At 36.1% G+C, this 16,897-nt stretch overlaps 1 long non-coding RNA gene across 2 annotated transcripts in view; it reads right to left on the bottom strand.

Moving 5' to 3' along the window:
- Positions 1 to 2,900: 2,900 nt before the first annotated feature.
- The window catches only part of LOC122224870, a 62,200-nt gene continuing 48,203 nt past the window's right edge, over positions 2,901 to 16,897 (bottom strand). The window contains exon 4 of one of the 2 annotated variants that reach the window (XR_006204969.1): positions 2,901 to 2,999. This is a non-coding gene — a long non-coding RNA (uncharacterized LOC122224870). Of the gene's footprint in view, positions 3,000 to 14,923; positions 15,077 to 16,897 lie in introns of those variants that run through there. The other variant, XR_006204968.1, reaches the window with a different exon arrangement.

The raw sequence follows: 16,897 nt of genomic DNA, 5'->3' as shown, positions 1-16,897 counted from the left end.
AACACGTTTCTAATACTTGAATGGACATATAAACAGATGAAAATCTTGAATGACTAACACTTCTGAACATTTTGAAGTATGTATGTATGTATGTATGCATTTATTTATTTATTTATTTTGAGTATGAGAAATTAGAAAACCCTGCAAACATGATAACCTAGGAGGGGGTTGACATTTTAGTAGGAACTTATACGTAGATAAATTTATATTGTATATTTTGAAAAAGCTGCGTTCTTCCAATGCAAGTTTTTGTCTGCAGCCTGCTGCTCTTTGATATTTATAAATATCAGAATGATGGAGACTGCTATGAAGTAGAAAATGCTTCACTGAACCTCTCAGTAGCAGTAATTCAATCAAGCAAAGGTTACAAAAGCCCTGTGGGCCACTTGTTTTGTGATAGCAGAGGTAGACCTGATTCTGTTGTATCAAATATTTTTTAAGCCAGGAAGCTCAGTGTTAAATTTAATGCTCTATCAGGGTAACTCGATTACCCTGAGTTTGATGTATCCATTTCATTTTGCTCCACATTTTGCTCTGTTTATTGTCAATACATATTATCTGCTCTGTGTGTGTGTGTGTGTGTGTGCACGTGTGTGTATTTACACAAGATGATAAATTATAAATAGAATTAAATATTGAAAAGTGTGTATTACAAGTAGAATTAGATATTAAAAATGTGTTGTTAGAATAATTTTAACATTTATTTTAAAGCTAATATATCTCAACTATATACACTTTGTAGCACAGCCAGAGTTAAATTTTGAAATAAATATCTAGACTGATATATTTTAACTATTATCATTGCTGAATTTTCTGTTTCTATTTTCAAAATATTTTACCTGAGAGGAGCATTTGAATTTTGAATTTTTCAAGAAACACATATTTAACTAATGTTAAGATTCCAGTCATCTTTCATGAAAAGTTGTAAGTGTCTTTGCAAAATGGACTTAATTGAAAACAGGTATAAAACAGCTAGAAAAAATATACTAGATTATTCACCTTTTCTTGGAGATAGGAAATAAGTGAACATTACCTCAAAATGAATCATAAAGAAAAAAAAGTATATATTTTACTACCTAAACTTAAAAATATTTATGCATGTCAAAATAAACATAATCAAACTTAAAAGGCAAGTTCCAAATGGGAAAAAAAATGTTTGTACCACATATTAAAGGTTATAGATCACAGCTCAATATTGAAAAGAGCATACACTTCAAAACATAGGCCTTTCTTAAAACTACAAATGATTATTACATATACAAAAAAAATTCTCATCAGAAAATGCAAATTTCAGGGGTGCCTGGGTGGCTCAGTCGGTTGAGAGTCCGACTTCGGCTCAGGTCATGATCTCTCAGTTCATGGGTTCGAGCCCCGCGTTGGGCTCTGTGCTGATTGCTAAGAGCCTGGAGCCTGCTTTGGATTCTGTGTCCCCCTTTCTCTGCACCTTCCCCGCTCATGCTCTTTCTCTCTCTGTCTCTCAAAGATGAATAAATGTTAAAAAAATTAAAAAAAAAGAAAATGCACATTTCAGATCATTACAGATTTTGTTTTTTAGTTTTTGTTTTAACCTTTCAGTATAGCAGTTGAAAACAATTGTATATAGTGTTTTAATTTGGGAAGTCATTTCTCATGCGTTTCTAGTGAGTGTCTATTCTGATGCAATCTTTCAGGCAGATGATATTTATCAAGAGGTTTAAAAATATCCGTGCACTTTGACTTGGTAATTGCATTCCTAGGAATTTATCCCTAAAGACATGTTCAGAAGCTGACACTTTACATTGACCCTTTCCTTTATCTGGAAGTTCTTTCTGGGATAATTGTGGATAGCTCCCTCACTGCCTTCTCATCCATCTTAACAGTCAACTATTCAGTAAGACCTTCCCTAACCAACCTATTTAAATTGCAAATCCTACCTTTACATCCCAAACTTCCTTATTCTATTCTTATTACTTTGCACATAACATCTTCTAACATACCCTATAATTTACATATTTATCATGTGTATTTTTCATTGGATAACAAGACTGAAATCTTTATCTTGTGCTGATGTCTTGTACCTCCAATTATCTGCAAGAGTATCTGGCATATAGTAGGTATTTAATAAATATTTATTGAATGAATGAATGAATGTCAAGGATTCTAGCCTTACTTATGATAGCAAAAGAAAAAAATGGGAAAAATTCCTGTGTGTCTGAGAATGGTTACATAAATCATAATTTGTTCACATGTGTGTTAGTTCCCTGGAATGGTCCTAACAAATCCCAACAAGTGCCCTCCTTAATGCCCATCACCCATTTAATCCATCCTTCTATCCCCTCCCCTCCAGCAACCTTCAGTTTGTTCTCTGTATTTAAGAGTCTCTTATGATTTGCCTTCCTCTCTCTTTTTATCTTATTTTTCCTTCCCTTCTCCTATGTTCATCTGGTGCATTTCTCAAATTCCACACATGAGTGAAATCATATGTTTGTCTTTCTCTGACTGACTTATTTCGCTTAGCATAATACCCTCCAGTTCCATCCACGTTGTTGCAAATGGCAAGATTTCATTATTTTTCATTGCCAAGTAGTACTCCATTGCATATGTATATATACAGGCTCTCTCTCTCTCTCTTTCAAAGATCATGAGCAGGGGAGGGGCAGCCAGGAGGAGTGGGGAGAATGAGAATCCTAAGCAGACTCCACACCATCATCATGGAGCCCAACATGGGGCTTGAACTCATGAACCATGAGATCATGACCTGAGCCTAAACCAAAGTCAGATGCTCAGCTGACTGAGCCACTCATACACACACACACACACACACACACACTCACACACACACACACACACACACACACACACACTGAATAAATAAACTTAATTTTATTTAAATTTGTGAATTAAAAAAGTCCAGAAGGAAATATATCAAAATATTAAAGAAAGTTTAATGCTGGGATGCAGGTTGATAGGAACACAAGTTGTCTTTTTCTCTTCAAGATTTCCACAGTTTCCCAAAATTTCTACAAAGAAAAGATTTTAATTTTTATATTTACAATTTTGAGAAAAATAAAAATGAAACAGTTCTTATAAACAATATATTGTGAAAGTAAGAAAAATTAAGTTTCAAAGTGACATAGTGATTAATCATCTCTTTTATATCCAACACCATTAGGTTTATAAAACTTTCATGTCAATTTGCTCAGGAATATGTGTAGCTATTTTCAAGAAAAGATGAGAGGACGATTTTGCTGGAAAGCTTAGAAATTTCAAAATGAATTTTGAAGTGAGTGGATCTAATGCACTCATAGACTCCCTTGTTGTCTTAAGATTTTGTCAGTTTTAACATGTTGCATATTATATGACTTATCAAAGGCATATTAAATAGAAGGTTCTCCATTTTTCTTGACGCTTTTTGTTTTGCTTGCTTTTAAAATGTCACATGATTATGCTTACTTTTTTGAGTTCTCCCACTTACCTTTATCATTAGCTAATTAATTAAACACTTAAACAAGTATTGATTGAGTGCTTCTCATGTCTGAAGCATTGTAATCAGTGAGCTTGAATTTGGGAGAATATCAGTTCTGGATTTGGGACCAGGTGCTTACACAGGGGCCTTGTGTTGGGGCTGTCTGATGAACTTACATCCCCTACATTCCACCTTCATAGCACATACATGGCCACTTCCTCTGAGCCCAATAGGCTCCACAATAGGATCTGGCCTATGCTAGGATTGGATGGGAGCTTTGGAGGGAAATGTTGCAAATTTGATTGTCACAGATATTACTGGGGTCTTGTCTTCATTTACTAGCACTTTGCTTGAGTGGTGTTGGTTCAAAACCTCAAGAATTTCCGAGGTGAAATCTGAAACTGGCCGCCATACAGGAAAGGCAAGGAGAGACCTAAGAAAGACAGGCAACTATAGATTGGCAGGGGCAGTTTTAATAAGCAAGGGCACTTATCTATGAAACTTGTCTTGGGTGGCTTCAAGACAAGCAGATCTCTGCACAAGCCTCTTAAAAGTTTATAAAGAGACCCTAACTGGGTTTAATCATGTCTAGATGTTCTCAGTAATGCACTTCTCTTTCAAGGTTGCATCCTTGAAATGGCACCAGCTATGGAATGGCTGGGCAGAACACACATTCCAAAAACAGAGGATGAGGTGAGGAGCACCTGATTGTCTAGGTCCAGCTTGGAATCAACTGGTGGTCACATCCTCTAAATGATCTCCTCCAATAACCAGAGTCCTATGTACAAAAAACCAGTGTAGAAGCATATTCTCCAAGGTAATTGACCTTGTCCATTAGAAAATTCTGGGAGGAGAGTAAAGATATGGAATTCAAAAATTAATGAATGATTCCCTTTGTATTATTTTGATTCTAATGGTTAAATGCTATTTTATGCAATTGGTAATGTTTCAATTAGTGATATATATGTAAGAGATTTCCCTGAGGCATAGAGTGCAATACAATCAAATATACTTCAAATACTTTTGTATTTATTAATAAACATGAATTCATTGAAGCAAGGAAGAACTTGATTTGTAAACCTTACCTACATTATTGGAGGCACAAATGAAATCTATTCCTAAATTTCCTAATTGTTCTGTCCTGCTGTGGACACTAACCAGTAATAGGCCTTTTAGCATCAACATGAACACTTCCATTTTGAATCTCATTTAGAAGATGATCCCTCCAGGTATTTAGCAACCCTTTTTGTCACTTCGACAATCTATCTAGTGTACCTCTAGAGAAATCTACTGGATTGCCTCTCAATTAGCTTTTTAAGTCCGTTTCTCCAAAAGCTATTTAGCACATCGATGTTCCCCAGAAGCTACTTGTATCAACTCACATTTAAACTGGTAAAAAGAGCCACTTGCCTTGTCTTGATGGAATGCCGAGTAGGATTCTTTTTATGACTACCGGGGCTGTGGGGAACCCATCCAGTGAGTGTCAGTCATGCGTGGGGAAAACAAGGAAGTCCCTGCAAAAGTTCTGTCTTAAGCTCACTCTCTGGTTCTCCCATTCACCTTTGATAATGTCTGTAAATTATAACAGGGAAGTTTAAAGATTAAGATAGATGACCTAAATCTTTTTTGCATGCAATCTCTCATGGCTTCTGGAGGTAGACATTTACTAGAAGGAAGAATGACGTTGAGACCAACCCTTTGACTTATTTCCACACTCATGTTTTCCAACGGTTAGATTTTTTTGTAGGTTATTTTTGATGAAGCATGACTACTTCTACCCAGCAATTAAGGATGGTGAACTATATCCTGGATGAAACACTCTTCAGTCAGGGCTATGCTATAGTCATGTATATCCATCATTTGCCTGCCATGTCAAATAATTTTAATCAAGTTTTCTTCGATGCACCTAGATTCAAGTCCCAGCTACTTGAGCCGGGCCAGCCATTTAAGGTGGCTGAAGCTTGTTGTTTTCTAATTTGTAAAACATATTTTAAAAGTTACTATTCCTCCAGTTTGTGGATGATTTTGTGTGGAAAAACAGTTATTGCTGTGAACATATGCTAAAAGTATTTATAGACCCTGCAATCTCAAGTTTATGAGGTGAAGTTAAGAGGTGGTTAGAGTACTCAGTTTGAGTGCTGACAAGTGATGTAGATGTATTATATTGTCATTTTGCTCAATTTAAATTTTCTTCATAGCCCTTATGTCATACATACATTTTTTTTTTGGTTTTAGAATATTTTTCTAACTAGTTCATAACATTTTCTAAAGTAAAGACCTTGCCTGTCATGTTCCCAGATGAATCCCAAGCACTTAAAGTCTGGCACTCAGTAGACATTCAATTATTTTAAAAATAAATCAATACCACCACATTGCAGAGAACCACTCATCACCAGGTCGCTATCTGCTAATGTTTATGGCCAGTTAATATTTTTTAATCTACTTGAGACTAGAGATTATGAGTGATAAAAAATCACAGTTTTAATATCCTATGTAAATAGCAAAGAAAAATATTTTAAAATATTGTGTATAGACAAGTATGATTTGCTACTGAAAATTAAGGGATTATACAAGAATATACAATTATTGAATCACTATCTTTAAACAAATTTTTTTTAACATTTATTTATTTTTGAGACAGAGAGAGACAGAACATGAATGGGGGAGGGTCAGAGAGAGAGGGAGACACAGAATCTGAAACAGGCTCCAGGCTCTGAGCTGTCAGCACAGAGCCCAACACGGGGCTCTAACTCACAGACTGCAAGATCATGACCTGAGCCAAAGTCGGACGCCTAACCGACTGAGCCACCCAGGCACCCCTGAATCACTATTTTATGGTAGGCAGTGTGTTCTACTTCCGATCATTAAACTTAACCTTTGTATAATTAATATCATACTCTTATTTATGTTACATTTTCTAAGAAACCGATTTCATTATTTGATATTTAAAAGCATTATTGTCTCTCCTACTAAGATAAAAATTTTTTAATGGAATCTAATAAATATATAACAAAATATTATCTTTAATCAGTATTTTCAAATACTGTTTCATGTTTATTCAAGCATGCACTAAAGTAGTTGGCATATTTTTGGCAGTTCTGGTCAAATTACTTTGTTTTTTCAGAAATGTTTAAACCAAACTGACAGTTTAGATTATCCAACAGCCTCTAACCATGATCCTCTAATTTTTTCAAACTATGAACCAAATAATATTCTTGGTTATAAAATTAATCAAAGGTTGTCTCCCAGAATTGTTACTTTCCAACTGGAGAATGTATGGAAACAGTTTTCCTTAAGAAAATGTAGTGTTGATATGAACTGTTCCTGAATGTTTCATGTTATGGATCTTAAAAAAATCTCTTCTCTTCTTTCCTCTCTTGTCCTGTCCTCTCCTCCCCTCTCCTCCCCTCCCCTCTTCTCTTCTCTCCTCTCTTCTTTTTAATTTTTTATTTAAATTCCAGTCAGTTAACATACAATGTAATAGTTTCAGGTGTATAATATAGTGATACAACACTTCCATATATCACCCTGTGCTCATCACAAGTGCACTCCTTAATCCCTATCACCTTTTTAACCCATCCCCCCACCCACCTCCCTTCTGAAAGCCATCAATTGATTCTCTATAGTTGAGTGTCTGTTTCTAGATTCTCTCTGTTTCCCTCTCTCTCCCCCTCCCCTGCTCATTCTCTCTCTCTCTCTCTCTCTTAAAATCAATAAATAAAGTTAAAAAAAAGAAGGTGGGGGGAGTGCCTGAGTGGCTGAGTAAGTTAAGTGTCTGACTTTTGATTTTGGCCCAGGTCATGATCTCAAGGTTTGTGGGTTTGAGCCTGTGTGAGGTTCTGCATTGACAGTGCGGAGCCTGCTTGGGATTCTCTTTCTCCCTCTCTCTGTCCCTCCCTGCCCCTCTCTATCAAAATTAATAAAGCTAAAAAAAAAAAGAGTCTGTTTCTTGCTTTGCCTCTCTCTCCTTTTTAAGCTTTATCTTCTATTTCTCTGTCTCAATATCATACATTCTAATAATTTAGTCTCTGGCTGATATGATTTTTATTTTAATAATTTAAAATTTTAATTTAATCAATTAAGTTTGTTCATTTGGCACTTTTTCAGCTCTTAAAAAAGGATCTTAGGGGTACCTGGGTAGCTCAGTGGGTTAAGTGTCCGACTTCAGCTCAGGTCATGAATTCATGGTTCATGAGTTCAAGCCCACGTCCGGCTCTGTGCGAACAGCTCAGAGCCTGGAGCCTGCTTCAGGTTCTGTGTCTCCCTCTCTCTCTGCCCCTCCCCCACTCATGCTATCTCTTTCTCAAAAATAAATAAACATCAAAAAAATTTAAAAAAGGATTTTATTGTTTTTTGTTTGTTTCTGTTTTGGCCAAAAAAACTTAAAAAAACTGATAATTCGTTTTCATTAGTGCCTGCTTAGATGAATGGGATTCAATTTTTTTAAATTTGAGAAAAAGATCCAAATTCTCTAATACCATCATCTTACTTTTTTTTAGTATTGTGATAGTAATTCCAAGTCTAAAATAATTTTGTGTCTCCATATGTTATATGATGGGGAAGAAAAAGCAAGGCCCTCTAATATGAGAAACTACTTCTGTATATCGTGTTAGAGTCTATATTATATTTTACTTGATAGAGAAATATTAAAGAATTGACTGGTATCATTGCCTTAATTAAAGTCCTGTTGAGTGGTGCCTAGGTGGCTCAGCTGGTTAAGCGTCCGACTTTGGCTCAGGTTATGATCTCATGGTTGGTGGGTTTGAGCCCTGTGTCTAGATCTGAGCTGACAGCTCAGAGTCTGGAGGCTGTTTCAGATTCTGTGTCTCCCTTTCTCTCTGCCCCTCCCCCGCTTATACTTGCTCTTGTGCTCTCTGTCTCTCTCAAAAAATAAATAAACAATAAAAAGACTTTAAAAAAATATTTGAAAAAAATTCTGTTGATTGCAAACAACAAAAATCAACTTGAGCAAATTTAGGAAAAACAGGAAATTTGATGATACATATTGATTTATCCAATGGAAAATGGCATCTAGGGCTCTCAAATGACTAGAGGCAAGATCAAGAAAGCCAACAGAACTCCTAATCTGTCACTTTTCTCTGGTGTACTGTGAACATCTGCCTTACTTTTTCTTTCTTTGTAGACTGACTTCTGCTTCTCCATGACCAGGTTGAAAAAACAGTTACTCACTGATATTATTTCCACTACCCTAATTGTATGGCTCTGACCTTCAATTCCAAGTTCTTGGTAAAATCTTTATTTACTTATTTTTTAAAAATGTTTATTTTTTATTTTTGAGAGAGAGAGAATGTGTGCGTGGCAGAGGGGGGGGGGGGGGACAGAGGATCCGAAAAAGAAGCAGGCTCTGTGCTGACACCAGCGAGCTCGATGTGGGGCTCAAACTCACCAACCATGAGATCATGGCCAGAACAGAAGTCACTCACTCAATCAACTGAGCCACCCAGGTGCCCCAGAAGCTTTATTTATTAATTTGGCTTTGACATTGTGGTAATCATTATGCTATTCACCACACATTTCTATCTTTCTACTTTGCAAGCATGAGAGAGGATTGTACCTCTCCTAGCTCTGTGTAGTTGGGTGATATCATGTGATTTATTCTGGTCAATGAGGTGTGAGCAGTAGTGATGTGTGTCCTCTAAATACCAGGAAAAGACTCTCTAGAGTGTGCTTTTCCTCTGCCTTGATGATCAGCAATAGTTAATGGATGCTTCGTCAGCTTAAGTTCCTGGAATGAAGATATACCAGGTTAGGGTTTCCATGCATCCCTCAATGGAGCAAGAAATAAACATTTATTGCTTTAGGTCACAGAGACGTTGAGTTTCTTTGTTATCTCAGCATAGCCAAACTTGTTTTTGACTAATATATAAATATACTTGGAATTGCATTAGATTTTCAATATTTTCATTTAGTTTTGATCTATTATTTAAAACTCCTCCCTAGCCCAGGGCTTCACTCTGGTTTACCCTATACTCATATTATTTGCCTGACCTGGCTCAGTACCCATTTTATTCTGTCATGCTGTGTTGGTGCTGTAAAAATTCTCAGAGGACATATAGACATGGCATTAAAATGTGTTGGAATAAACACTGGTCCAGGAGTTAGAAGACATGCATTCTTTTACTTATTATTCAGCTATGTAACTATGTGGAATTTTATAATTTTGAGACTGGGTTTCTTCACATGAAAATGAATATATTATACTCTACCTCAGTTACAGTATATAAAGAGTAAAATACTGTATTCTATAATTGTAAGTAAGTTATTGCTCTGTATCTATGTATGTGTCATCTCTATATAAATTGCTTACATGTATTTCCGAGGGTATAGCTGTGCATTATTTCACTTGTTCAATCTAGTCAATAAATATACAAGTGTATAAATTCATAAATGAAGACAATGACATGTAACAAATTCATGGCAATTCCTTTTAAATATCTGAATTGCTTCTAAACCTTTATTCCTTAGTATTTCTTAAGTTATGCTTCAATACAGTGATAAAACCAAACAATAACAGTTAGAGAATTCTAGTTACATACTTTAAAACAGGATGCATCATGTCCAACCAGTATTTAATTCTGTTGCCTGTTTCATGGCAATGGTAGCACTAAGCCTATGCCCATGTAGCTTTGTTTCTGGTTGCGTGTTGAGATTTGAGAGGCAGAAGCAATCTTTGTGTCTCCCTTGACTGTTATTCTGTGAGAAACAAATTCATGGAGAGATGAGATCCTTCCACTGTTGCTTCTCAGACTCCATCCTCCAACTTCTGGTACTGAGGCACACACAGGGAGACGGTAAAGATGGCTCCCTAATGTCAACATCCCAATGTCCCCTGAAGTTGGAGTTTATGTTCTTGAAATCAGTTGTTCCAGTCGTGGATTCAGAGGTGGTAATTCCCCAGTGGGTCAGTTCTATCCTGTTTTTTTAATTTCTGGAGGCACAGTGCAGAGCTTGCTCCTACAGACTTCTTAATGATCCTGTAATTTCCTAACATGTATTTAATTTATTCTTACATAAGATCTCTAGAGCAATGGTTCTCAAACTTTAGTGTCCTTCAAAAGGACATGATGGACTTATAGAAACACAGATTACCTAGCTCCATTCTCAGAATTTTTGATTTATTAAATATGGGAGCAGGATACAAGATATATATATATACAAGATATATATATACAAGATATATATATATACAAGATATATATATACAAGATATATATATATACAAGATATATATATACAAGATATATATATATACAAGATATATATATATATACAAGATATATATATACAAGATATATATATATACACAAGACATATATATATACAAGATATATATATATATACAAGATATATATATACAAGATATATATATACTATATATATATACAAGATATATATATATATATGTATTGTGTATATATATGTATATATATATATATATATATACATAATACATATATATATACACACAACATATACAAGATATATTAAATATGGGAGCAGGATACAAAGGTCTTTGCTGAGCAAGAGACCACACTTTAATAACTATAGACCTAGAGTATTTTCTGCTTCCTACCCAGAATCTGTAATAAAATAAGCCTTGTCCCTGAATGTGTCAAATAATCCAGGCTAGTCACAATTGTTTCTCAAAAGTCCGATAACTCAATTAATTAAGTGTTGCATCCCAAATGAAGACTATTAACTGGACTTGCAAAAGAGGTATATTAAGAGGTGTTAGTACAGCTTTAATAATAAGTGAGGTATGCTAGATCGGTTTATGTTGAATACGTATTTTTATTCTTTGGTATAAAGACAGTGATGTCATATACTAACATTATCATACTGTAACATACTTTTTCCCTTCTGTCTGCATATCAGTTCAGTACAGACAGGTAATACTTTTGTCACAATAGAATTTATCTATAAATTTGGTTTTGAAAAGAGAAGCTTAAATAGAACTATAAGATTAATCATCTTTTCATATTGTGTATATTAATCTTATTTTTTTCCCTAAGTTTTATTTATTTATTTTGAGAGCGAGAGAGAGAGAGATGGGGAGTGGGGCAGAGAGAGAGGGAGAGAGAATTCCAAGAACCCCCGTGCTGTCAGCACAGAGCCTGATGTAGGGCTTGATCCCACAAACTGTAAAATCATGACCTGAGCCAAAACCAAGAGTCAGACACTTAACAGACTGAGCCTTCCAGGCGCTGCTTTTCTTCTTCTTTTTTTTAAGTTGTATTTATTTGTTTTGAGAGACAGAGAATCTTCTTATTTGAAATTTTAGCTTAATCATCAATCATCTATTTAACTTAGTTCAGCCCAATACTTTTTACATTGAAGATTTTGAAGCCCAGGGGCACCTGGATAGCTCAGTCAGTTAAGTGTCCAACTCTTGATTTCAGTTCAGGTCATAATCTCACAGCTTGTGGGACTGAGCCCTGTGTTGGGGGCTGCACTGACAGCATGGGGCCTGCTTGGGATGCTCTCTCCCTTTATCTCTGGCCCCCTCCAAAATAAATAAATAAACTTTAAAAAAATAAGATTTTGAGGCCCAAAGATGTAAGCATTTAGAGAAAGAGCTGAAGGTACATTCTTTATATTTTCATACCTAGTCCTGTTTTCTTTTCATTACTACTATCAATTCTCTCTGAAGTGTGGGCTTCACTGTGACCTCTTTCATGTATACATGTATTCAAATTAGCAACGGAAAATTTTTGCAATATTCGAAACAAAAGTTTAAAAAATACATTAGTATGAATTACATTGCCAAACCCACACTAATTTTTAATATTTAGCCAGAGATCTAGTTGCTACCAATTTTTAAGTTGTTATTTCAATGCTGTTTAAATATCATATTATGCTATTTTAAGTTGTTCTTTAATTCTTAGAAATAAGTAAGTAATATATTTGGATGCCCTCCAGTATCTCCCTCTGAATTAAACTACCTCACTCTATAATCATGTCATTTAATCAAAAATTAACTTCCTGCCAGAGTGGCTTGTTAAGGATTTGCTAATTCTGACTTTATTCTCTGAAACTTAATTGAACTCAGCGGTCAATAGCTCCTCTCCCCAGGTCTCAGATAACAAAATGCATTTTGGCTTTTTCTTTTTTTCTTCAGATTTATCATTTTACAAACTTCTAAGTTTTTTTTTTCTTTAAAAATACATTCTTAACAATGATTGAAGCAAATGAAAAAGATGAGCCACCATTAATTGATTATTCTTGAGGCTTTGCTATTTTTTAAGTCAATTTAGGATGATTTTTGACCTCTTATAATATGATTTTGTATCTAATTAATATAACAGTCTGAAATTTTTAACACAGTCTAGTCTCTTGGGTAACTCAAAGATGTTTGGTTCAATCTTGTCTCTGTCAACTCTGGTCCATGGAAAGTATCCTTCCCAAGGTGATGCAGGCTACCTTATAATGTACCAGAACACCGTGAACATCTCTCATGGAGTTGTGAAATGCTTTAAAAATTAAGATTGTAATTTAAAGATCTAATCTCATAATTTAGAGAGGTTTGAAAAGATGAAATGTCTCTGCAAAATAGCTTCTGATTCAGAATTTATAAAGTGATTGAAAATTCTCGTAGCTGGGTAATGGTACACAGAATTTACTCTACCAGTGTCCCCAAATTTGCATATGATTAGAATTTTCTGAAATAAAAAGACTTTTAAAAACAAAATGTGAGGGGTGCCTGGGTGGCTCAGTCAGTTAGGCATCTGACTCTTGGTTTCAGCGCAGGTTATGATTTTGCGGTTTGTGAGTTTTTGCCATGCACGTCTGGCAAACCTGACTGTTTTTGCCCTGTGCTGTGAGTCTGCTTGGGATTCTCTCTCTCTCTCTCTCTCTCTCTTTCTCTCTTTCTCTCTCTCTCTCTCTCTCTCTGCCCTTCTCCCCAGCTTATGCTCTCTTGCTCTCTCTCTCTCTCAAATAAGTAAACTTAAAAAAAATGTGAACTGATACTTTTAAGAATTGAGTGGTAAGGTGAGGTGCATAGAGCATAGAGAGAAAAAATATTTAGATATCCTTCTTGTTTAGTGAGAAACAAAGCAAATGTATCTCTACTGTGATTTATTCTGTGCAGCTAGACTATGACTAGGAGAAAATGAGTGAAAAAAGAAGTTGATGTTAGAGTAAGGATAAATTATTTCATTTGGTGTTCATTTTATACAATTATATACATAAAAATACAAATTTTTAGTGTACTTAAATTTTTTGTTATGTAAATCTTTTTCATAAAGTTCAATACAACAAAATTAAATTCAAGAAATAAAATTTAGTTCTTATTGTTGAGCAGCAATTAGTGATGAAAATCACATTCTTGCATATAAAAATAATTGAGTTTCATAGGACAAATGAGAGCAAACCACAAAGTCTGAAAAAAATAATGCTTTAATTCATGATGAAGAAGCAGTTTTAACCTTTTTTGGTTAAGATTGTGTACTGCTACCCAGGAAAAACTGGCATATATATAACTCAAATATTATAATATTCAAGCATTCATGGGACTCCAGGTTAAGATTGCTTTTTTTTAATGTTTATTTATTTTTGAGAAAGAGAGAAGCAGAGCAGGAGTGGGCAAGGGGCAGAGGGAGACACAGAATCTGAAGCAGGCTCCAGGCTCTGAGTTGTCAGCACAGTGCCCGACACCGGGCTTGAACTCCCTCATGAACCATGAGATCATGACCTGAGCTGAAGTCAGAGGCTTAACCACCTGAGCCACCCAGGTGCCCCAGGTTAAGATCCCTTTTAAAAAACCACTTCTGGCACACCTGGGTGGCTCAGTTGGTTTGGAGCAGACACAAAGAATAGTGACACTGAGGCTTTTCTTTCCAGGAAGCAGCTTTATTTGTGCCAGCATGGGCTCACTGGGCTAAAACGTGAAAGGCTGAGCCCTGAGCACAGCAGATGGTTGCCTTTTGTACAGTTTTTTCTCCTTTGTCTCCCATACATGGTAACATACAGTGTGAATGGGTGGTCTGTGTTACAGAGTCATGAGGAATGTTGTGCACGTGCACATAGCCAGATTGCCTTCCCTTGTCCTGAGGTTTTCACCCCATTCCTTAGGGAGGGACTCTACCTTAGGGAGGTTAAGGGCCCGACTCTTGGTTTCAGCTCAGGTCATGATCTCACGGTTTGTGGGTTCAAGCCCCATGTCAGGCTCTGTGCTGATGGTGTGGAGCATGCTTGGGATTCTCTCTCTCGCCCTCTCTCTCTGCCCCTCCCCTGCTCACTCTCTCTCTCAAAATAAATAAATAAATAAATAAATAAATTTTTAAAAAAGCATTTCCATTCTAGTCTTATAAGACAAGTTAAAGAACTATGAATATTAGAAATTCCTCATGTTAGAGACAGAAAGCAGCACGAAAATATTATGACAAGAACGTTGGCTTAATATCTTTAAAATTTAAAGACAAGCGAAATTATAAGATAAACACTTTACTAGGTAAATGTGTGATGACTCCAATCTTGTATTTGTTGGAGGAGGTCATCCAGAGGACATGACTGCCAGTTGACCTGCTGGAGCTGGGCACCTGGAGGCCCCTCATGCCCTCCACTTTCCTCCACCATCCCCACTGCCAGAGCCATATTCAAGGACACAGCCTAGAGAGAGCAATGTGTTGTTGAGACTATCCGGACCATATATGTGACTGAACCCAGTTAGCCCCTTTATATAAACATTTATGATTTTGGTTGTGGGATGCAGAGATCTACTCGTCCTGCAGCTGACAGAGACAGGCTGTGTATGTAAGTTCCCTTGCTTATTAAAACTACCACCTACCAATCTGAGTAATTTGCCTCTTTCTTCAATCTCTCCCTGCTCTCCTAGTTTGAGCACCAGTTTCCATTTCACCTGGAAAGACTTCTCAAGGGTGGGAACAAATGGTAATAAATAATACGGAAAAGAGTACATTCAAACTCAGAAAAGTGTTTATCCTTTGTTCCAAGGCTGGTACTATGATGAAGCAAGCAAGAAGCCTAAGGGGCAAAATATAAAGAAGTACTCACTTTCCGCATCATGCAAGTATAGGGTTGGCACCTGAGAATGAGTGCCTCCTTAAATTTTGACCCCTAGACACTTTGCTTTCCTTGCCTTAGTCCCAGCCCTGCTTTACATTAATCAAAGAAGTTCAAATTACAGCTAGGGTCAGCAGTCTTCCAGATGGTTCTCTATGATCCCCTGCTTATATTTATGGCATTCATAAATATATGGGATTCCGTATGACCAGTAGAATATGTCCGAAGTGACAGTATGTGACATTCTGGCTACTGCTTTGCTCTCTCTTCTGGGAGAAGATCTCAGAAGCCAGCTGCCATTTTGTTAGGCTAAACAAACTGCTAGATGCAGAAGTCCAAGTGTTAAGGAAATGAGGGTTCCTGCCAACAGCTGTGAGAATGAGCCATTTTGAAAGCAGATTTTTTAGCCCCAGTCAAGCCTTTCTGTGACCATAGCCTCGCCAACATTTTAATTGCAACCTCGTAAGGAACCCTGAGCCAGAACCATTCAGCCCAACTACTCCTGAATTTCTGACACAGAAACTTTGAGATAATAAATGCTTATTGTTTTCAGCCATTTGTTAACACAGCAATAGGTAACTAACAAAAGCAGACTTGAGGCATTTTATCATTTGTACCTAAAGAAAAAGGAATTCTGTGTTGGTAATACAGTCTGATCACAGTGGTTAAGAACACGGACTCTGGAGCCACTGTCTCAGTTTGAATTCTGGATCAGTCATTTATTAGTTGTGTGGCCTTGGAAAAATTACTTATCTGTGTTTTAGCTCTTTAACTGTAAAAGAAAGAAAACAATAGCACCTATACTACAAGATTGATACAAGAATTACAAAAATGAATATATTCAAAGTGTCTACTAAACAATAAGCATTATGAAAGCATGTGCTATGATTATTTCTATTTTTGTTTGTGCTGATTTCTCATATAGATGCATGCATTATTGCTAATAAGTGAAGTACAGCTTTCCTTACATGCAGATGTGTTTCACTAATGCCTTACATAATAATACCTGAGCATAGATATGTATGGCTTCTCAAAGGGTATTTTGTACCTCCAGAAAGGAGAAATGAAGTTTCTCCCACCTTGGTTGTAGATGGGAAGATACTTTTCTGGATTATACAGCCAGGAGAAGTTTCCCCCTATTATTCACATTTTATTTTATGGTTATTTCCTTCTTGCCATTTCAGAGATGCTCCCGGTTGCAGTAGCTGGGTTAAATGTTTGCTTGTCTCCTATAATAAAAGACTCGGAAAGGTTTTGTTGTCCATATATTGCATGCTACAACATGCAGCTTGCACTTCCCCATAAATGAATCTCTTATTCCCTTGCATTGTATTTTTTGTGTGTGTGACCTACATGCATTCTTCTCTTTAAAGAAATGTTCTTACTGCTCTGCAGACATCATCTAGC

Source organism: Panthera leo, chromosome B4 (assembly GCF_018350215.1).
Source record: "Panthera leo isolate Ple1 chromosome B4, P.leo_Ple1_pat1.1, whole genome shotgun sequence".
NCBI lineage: Eukaryota > Metazoa > Chordata > Mammalia > Carnivora > Felidae > Panthera > Panthera leo.
The sequence above is the reverse complement of the archived record's forward strand: the minus strand, read 5'-3'. Positions and strand labels throughout refer to the sequence as shown.